Source organism: Eutrema salsugineum, unplaced genomic scaffold (assembly GCF_000478725.1).
Source record: "Eutrema salsugineum unplaced genomic scaffold, Eutsalg1_0 scaffold_12, whole genome shotgun sequence".
Taxonomy (NCBI): domain Eukaryota; kingdom Viridiplantae; phylum Streptophyta; class Magnoliopsida; order Brassicales; family Brassicaceae; genus Eutrema; species Eutrema salsugineum.
Genome location: NW_006256895.1, coordinates 1585217 through 1593373, shown reverse-complemented (window position 1 = coordinate 1593373; position 8157 = coordinate 1585217). Strand labels below are relative to the sequence as shown.

Genomic DNA, 8157 nt, shown 5'->3' with positions numbered 1-8157 from the left:
TTCAGTATTTCCATAAAAGCTATATATCCCAACAATATTTAAACCAAAATTGATTTTAAATGAATTTTTTAAATTAAAAATTTTTTTAAAAATTTGATAATATTTAATAATAAAATTAAAAATCACGAAAGATAACATTTTGAAAATGAATTCATATTTTTTTGTAAATAGTTATAAACTTTAGTAACTTTTTCAGACAAATTTTAGTAGTTATTTTCAAAATAATTATGAATAAAAATTATATATTTTTTTTAATACATAGGAAACAAGATTCTTCGTTTTTTTTTATTGCTTTGCGGAATCAAATTATGTTCTGTAATAAATTGGCAATTTAATAACAAGAACTAAAAAGAGTTGAGAGTTATCATTTTGGAGGGTTTCAAGTTGTGAGAAGTTTCAACAACTTGTCGAAGAAACTATCTCTGTGAACTCCTTGAAATTCCTCTTCACTGCCTTTAACGATCTTCTTCAATGTAACAACTCCTCACTGAGTTCTCGTTCGCCGACTATCACCATCCAAGGGATTCCAGATTCTGTGGCGCAATCCAAATGCTTATTCCGTCTTTTGCTCACAAGGTACTCAGCTTTTATCTTAGCTGCCCAAAGCTGACTCACCAGTTCCGCTGCTTCAGCTAGCTTATTATCCGCCACGATACTAACCAGAACTTGCGTCTCTGTGGATCGAATCACCTGCTTTTGTTGCTTTTGAAGTTCTTCCAATATGTTAAAAACTCGCTCAATACCGAGACTCATACCAACTGCTGGGACTTTCCGTTTTCCAAACATTCCAATAAGGTTATCGTATCGCCCACCAGCACCGATCGCTTTGCAGACGGCTTCAAAGATGACGCCGTTGTAGTAATCAAGACCTCTCGCAAGACTCAGATCAAAGACTATTCTGTTACTGCAGTTTGATCTATCAAGCGCTTCAAACATGATGCTCAAATCTTCAAGTGCTTCTTTTGATGACTCGTTAGTTAAAAGCTCGCTCCCTTCTTGTCTGAGTTTCGACAACAGTTCCATTGTTTGTCCTCTTTCCTTGACAAAAGTTCTGATTCTATCTGCTGTCTCCGGAGATAAACCCTTCTCCTCCACCATTTATTTCTTCACATGCTCAAATGATTGCTTGTCCAACTTGTCGATACTGGAGCAGATGATTCTGAATTTTTCCGGTGGTACTCCACATATCTCAAGCATACCGTCAAACAACTTCCGGTTACTCAGCTTTACCTCGTAATCACCAATTTGTAGTTCATCAAGCAGCTCTGTCATAATCTTTACAATCTCAAAGTCGGGTCCCATCCTTTCAAACAGACCAGCAATATCAAGATCGCATTGATAAAACTCTCTGTATCTTCCTTTGGATGGATTATCTCTCCTGTATACTGTAGCTATTTGGTATCTTTTGAATGATGTGATACCATTCATAGCCACATAGCGTGCAAATGGAACCGTCAAATCATATCGTAAGGAACAGAGCTCTCCACCCTGGTCAGCGATATCATATATCAACTTTGAGTCTTCTCCGTATTTCCCCATAACTGTCTCTCTCAATTCGAAAACAGGTGTATCAAGAGCAGTAACACCATGCCTCTTGAAAACGTCTTGTATGATTGATTACTTTCTACGATCTCCTTTACTTTATCCAAGAAGCAAGGAAATCTATGATCCTCGAGGTTCAAAAGACCCAAGACTTTCTCCACACATTGCTTCAGTCTCTCAACCCGGTCACCACTGCTTGTATCTTCAACGAGCAACCTGTCTTTGATAAATTGGAGAAGAATGCTTGTCCCCTTACCCAATACTGTTTTCTTTTCATTCTTCTTCTTTCTATCACCTGTTTTGGGCTCCTCCCCAGTAGCATCAACATTCTTCTCACTAAACAATTCTCCACCTTGAAGTGCAAAGAAGGCAGCCACAGCTTCCCAACCAAGAATTCTATACACAATCCCAAGAGACTCATTCACAAAAGTGAGCAAATTTGCAGTAGTCTTCATCTACGAGGGCATTCTTCAAACTCTCATAATCAAGACAGCGCTCTTCGAACAAACTCAATAAACCATTGCTCAGATCCTCGTCTTCAATAGACTCAAAAGATAGTTTGGCACAAACAAACGAACATTTTCCTATATTTTTGATAGCCACTGACAAAGCAGACAATGTTGTTTCCAAAGCCTCACCAGTTCCAAAGTTTCCCGAGCCAAACATCCCTCTTCTGACACAGGAATTCAGTTCTCCCCTAACAACAGCATGCACATTCTTCACGGTATCACGAAATCTCCCGTGAATCCTAGGGATTTTCGAAACCACTTCGACTTCTTTCTTCCCAACAAGTTTAGACCCGTTTAGCAAAACCTTGAGATCACCAGCAACTGCGATTGCGTCTTTGTCCCCATACCCGTCTCCTGAGTCAAACGAGCTAAACGATGTCACATCAGACTTTGTAGCCTCGCAGCTCAACGCAGCAACCGCGTCTACAATCTGGGAAAGGACCGAAGATTTGTGGTCGATAACCGAGCATACAGCGATCAATGGAGCACACGAATACTCCAACACAGTACATTCTCCTTCGGTCAAATCGATATCGGAGAAATCAAATCCATCCGCCTTCGAATTCAGACTCTCCGATATCTCAACCGGAAGAACTGTACTGACGGTAGATGAGGAGGAATAGGAAGCTGATAAGAGAAGCTTGTTTAAGAGGACAGCTAAAGAAGCTCGCGCCTCCTCTATCGTCAAGCATTGAGGGATAGCGAAGGAGCTCTTTTGGGAAATTTGAGGGTTATCGGTAGACAATCTGTCAAGCGCGGAAGAATCGATTCACACCTGAGAGACGCCGGCGGAAACCTTGTAGACGGAGGAAGAAGAGAGAGAAGAGCCTTTCCCTCCGAGAGAGATCGTCTCTGCCGCCATAGTCGAGGTTATTTGTGAGTGAGAGCTAGGTCGAGCAGAGAGATTTTTTTGTTTTTTTTGGTCGTGAGCAGAGAGATTTACTTTTGGTTACTTTTATTAGAAACTGATTTTATTTTTTTTTAAATGCTAATTTCATTTTTATATAATTTTCAAAATATTTTAGGTGATAAATCAAACAAGAATTTTATTTTTCTATATCAGTAATTTATTTTCAACTAATGAAATAGATTTTTAATTGTTCAAATGATTATACATATTATACAAATTGCACATTTGACTCCTCAACTATTTGCAATTGGTATAAATAATTCTCAACTATCGTGATTGCAGAAAAATTCTTCAACTCAACGTTGACCACGCAAAATTAAGATTAAATATAGTCAACCGTTAACTGAGAAAACAGAAAACGTTATATTAGATCTCGCTAACTTTTTATGAGTCTAATTTCGCAGAGTTAATATAAAGTTGAGGAATTAATTTGCCAAATTAAAAGTTGAAGAATTAATCTGTAAAATTATAAAACTTAAGGAATTAAATGAACTGAAATTTGAAAATATACACATAATTGTAAACGCGTATTCATAACAATGGTGAAAATTATTACGTAGCACTAAGAACTATTGAATGTGAAAAAACTATTAAATTGTTTGTTCATAACAATTTTCATGATTTTCTTTTCACATTAAAAACTATTAAATTTGAAAACAGAAAAAATCAAAACAATTATATAAAACTATATAAGAACTTAACCGATAAGTTTTTACAGTTACAGAATTTTTTTTTTGTATTTGATGTTATTAATAAAGTAATCTTAGTTGAGTCTCTATTGTTCATGTATGAAAGCCTAAATTACTTGAATCTTACCATCGTATTTTTATAGATTTATATAGTCAGATTCGAGCCATAGAGAATGTGGGATAGGTCATCACTTAAGATCAACTAATTTTTTTAAAAAAAAATTCTAGTGAATCACATTTCTATTTTAGATCAGTAATTTTTAGACTATAAAATTATATTGTAAAGTATTGTTTTATAATTATTAAAATCTGGTTTATAGCACATGAGTACCATCTAAGAGCTACAAAAAAAATTAGAAATATATACGTTTGTTAAATTAATTTCTAATATTCTTCTTATCTTTTTATGTTATCTAAATTTTGTTCTTTTCTTTTCTATTAATTATTTTGAAAATAGATCAGAACTAAACTGTTTTCAAAAAATAGAATTTACCTGTTTGTTACCACATGTTTTTTTTTATTTCAAAATGCTATATTTTTTTCTCAACTTGAACTACCATTTTTATTAGATCAGAGCTATATATAGTTTATTTGATTTTTTTGCACATTCAATAGTTTTTAGTGCTATGTAATAATTTTATTAACAGTTATGTGTATATTTTTAAATATTATTTCATTTAATTCCTCAAGTTTTATAATTTTATAGATTAATTCCTCAATTTTTAATTTGGCAAATTAATTCATCAACTTTATATTAACTCTGCAAAATTAGACTCATAAAAAGTTAATGAGATTTAATGTAACGTCTTCTGTTTTCTCAGTTAACGGTAGATTATATTAGTTTTAATTTTGCATAGTCAACGTTGAGTTGAAGAATTTTTTTGCAATCACGATAGTTGAGGATTATTTATGTCGATTGCAAATAGATGAGCAATAAAATGTGCAATTTCTCCATATTATTTTCTATTACTTTAATCCAGAAATTTGAAAAAATAACTTTTTGGTAAAAAAATCAAAAAAAAACCCCAACTTTTTATTTACCAAAATAATTTTAAACTAAAAAACCTCAACTTTTTATTTATTAAGTCATTTTAGTTTTATCGTTAGTCAACTATAAATGTTTACTAACGTTGGATCTAAAACGGTTTGGTCAAAAAAAAAGATTAAATGAATTAGTCAACAAAAGTTAAAAAATTTATTTTATCTACCGAGTAGTTGAAGAATTTTTCTAGCTAAAATTTGTAAGCTAATAGTTTTTTTTTGGTATTTTTCTCATTTTATATTGTATCTAATTTACACAGTAACCAAATACTACACATTTTTTTACCATATTACAATATTTTATTGGGCATAATCACATGAGGTCCTAATGGACAGGGATCTGGATAATATACTTTTAATCATTTAAAAACAGATGATCAATTGCGGCTTGCGGATTAAAAGGAATGATCTGTTACAAACTCCATTTAGATCAAAGAACTGGCAATGATATGCGGAGAATGCAGAAATGGTGATGATTGTCACTAACCTCATCGGCAGTGCCAGAATATTAACAATATATTGTTCGATTGTCTAATTTTTCTACTAAAATCCTATCAAATAATAATAGTATGAAAAATGAGAAACAAATGGGACAGCAAATTTCAATAAAATTTCAAAATTTTAGAAATTAAAAATCTCAATTTTTATCAATTTATATTACATGAGTCGGTATATTATCTCATAGCTAAAGCATAATTGACTATCTTGTTGTCGTAGACCGGATCGACTCTGATCTTAATTTTTTAATCAATGCTCTTTTATTTATTATTATATTTATTTCTTACACAGGTTTTACACAGGTTACAGAGGATCCACAGAAAATTGACAACACTCAGGAAATGAACCCAGGTGGAGGTAATGTGGTTTTTACTTCGGGAAAATCAGTGAGAAAAAGTCTATCTTTTGAGGATGAGGGTTTACCTAACTTTGTATCTACGGAGACAGATTTGGTGGATATCGAAAACATGAATTGGCTGGCGGAAATAACCAACTTTTCAGGTAAAGATTTTGAGGACACAATGTTAAGTGAGGTGATTACAGATGATACAAACATAAAGGATGTGGGATCGAATGGAGAGCATGAAATCGTGGTGGAACAAGATAGAACTTTTGCAACGGAGGAAGGAGAGTTGGTTGAACACTCGGAAGCAATGGAGTCGATGTTTGAGGACCCAGGCGTAAAGAACATGAGTGATGAGGTCGCTGAAGTTGGTAAAGAGGCAATAGCTTTGGATGTGGTGAAACATGAGACAGAAAAGGAAGGGAAGGTCATCAAACAAGCAGCAAAGAAAAAGCTTTTAAAACCTGCAACGCAGATTCTAGTCAGAAACTCCAAAAAGCGGCTTGTTTATACGCTAATATCTCCTCGGAAGAAACAGGTTGCTAAGGTATCAGGCAAGAATGACGAAGAGGTACCAACTGGCGGAACAAAGGGTTCATCAAACCTGATAATGGAGTCAAAACCATGAAGTTGTTGATTAATGCAGATTCTTAGCTGGAATTGTCAAGGTTTGGGGAGTCATTGGACAATAAATTATCTTAGAGAGATGTGGAAGAGGCATAGACCTGAGTTTATGTTTTTAACAGAAACTAAACAGGATTCTTTTTTTTTACAAAAATTTCAGTTGCTTTTGGTTATAATAAATTGTACACGGTTGAACCGTACGGTATGAGTGGCGGTTTAGCCTTGTTTTATGATGATTCGTTTAATGTTACAATTTTATTCTCTAATAATAGAATTATTGATATTGGAGCAGTTGTTCTTGGGGAACAAAATTATCTCTCTTTTGTCTATGGAGATCCGGTTCCCAAATTACGAGATCAAGTTTGGGAAAGATTAACAAGGATAAGTTTACACACGGATGAATCCTTGGTTTATAATTGGAGATTTGAATGAAATAACTAGTAATGATGAAAAACAAGGTGGTGTCTTAAGACATGCATCTACTTTTGTGTCCTTCAACTTGATGATTCGGGATTGTGGTTTTTTGGAATTTCCATGCCTAGGAAATAAAATGTCTTGGCGGGGAAGACGAAATTCGAAGGTTGTTCGTTGTAGACTTGATCGGGCTTTAGCAAATGAAGATTGGCATGAGGTTTTTCCCCAATCTATTGTTAACTATCTAGCAATGGTAGGCTCAGACCATAGGCCGATTGTGGCAACAATAGCAAACAAAATCCCTTGGAAAATTCACAATTTAGGTTTGACAAAAGATGGATACGACAAGATGGTTTAATGGATTCGATTTCGAAAGGTTGGCGACTTAATCTTGGAGGTGAAAAGGTCTTGTTTATGGACAAAATACGAAATTGTAGGAAAGAAATATCAAAGTGGAGGAAATCTGTACAGCCGTATGGGCAGGAGAAAATTAACGGACTAAAACAGACCCTAGAGGAACTTCAGAATGATGATACAAGTTTGGAGGAGGAACTACTAGAGGTTACAAAAAAAATAAAAGAAGCCTATCTAGATGAAGAATTATATTGGCAACAGAAAAGCCGTACGCACTGGGCTAAGGAGGGAGATAAGAATACAAAATTCTATCATGCTCTGGTCAAGCAGCGTAGAGCGAAGAATCGAATTGTTGGATTACACAATGCGGCGGGAGCATGGGTTACCTCAGATAAAGAAATTGAACAAGTAGCGGTGAATTATTTCAATGATCTATTCGTCTCAACCTCTCCGACGGATTATGAAGAAGCTTTGGGGGAGATAAAACCATTAATTTCGGATGCAAATAATGAGATGTTAACAGCTATAGCATCTGAGGAAGAAGTTTGCAGCGCGTTATTTATGATGCATCCGGAGAAAGTACCGGGACCAGACGGGATGACAGCACTTTTTTATCAGCGAGCGTGGCAAATTATAAAGGAGGATATTTTAGGTATAGTTAACGGTTTTTTAGAGACAGGACGGTTTGATGAAAGGTTGAATATGACAAATATTTGCCTAATACCAAAAACGGACAGACCGACAAAGTTGACAGAGCTACGACCTATTAGTTTATGTAATGTGGGTAACAAGATCATATCGAAGGTATTATGTCAACGATTAAAAAAATTATTGCCGTCTCTGATATATCGGAAACACAATAAGCGTTTGTGGCAGGTCGAATAATCTCAGATAATATTCTGATTGCTCAGGAAATGTTTCATGGTTTACAGACTAACAAATCATGCAAGCATAAATATATAACAATCAAGACGGACATGAGCAAAGCTTATGATAGGGTAGAATGGTCCTTCATTCAAGAACTGTTACGACGATTTGGTTTTGCGGACAAATGGATAGAATTGATGATGCAGTGCATCACTTCGGTAAAATATAGAGTGCTCCTAAATGGACAACCCAAGGGACAGATTACGCCGGGGAGGGGACTCCGTCAAGGAAATCCTTTGTCTGCATACTTATTTATTCTATGCACAGAGGTTTTGATATCGAATATAAGGAAAGCAGAAAAAGAAA

General features: G+C 34.9%; 1 pseudogene; it reads right to left on the bottom strand.

Moving 5' to 3' along the window:
* Positions 1 to 267: 267 nt before the first annotated feature.
* On the bottom strand, positions 268 to 2964 carry LOC18025630 (annotated as a pseudogene).
* Between the last annotated feature and the right edge of the window lie 5193 nt (positions 2965 to 8157).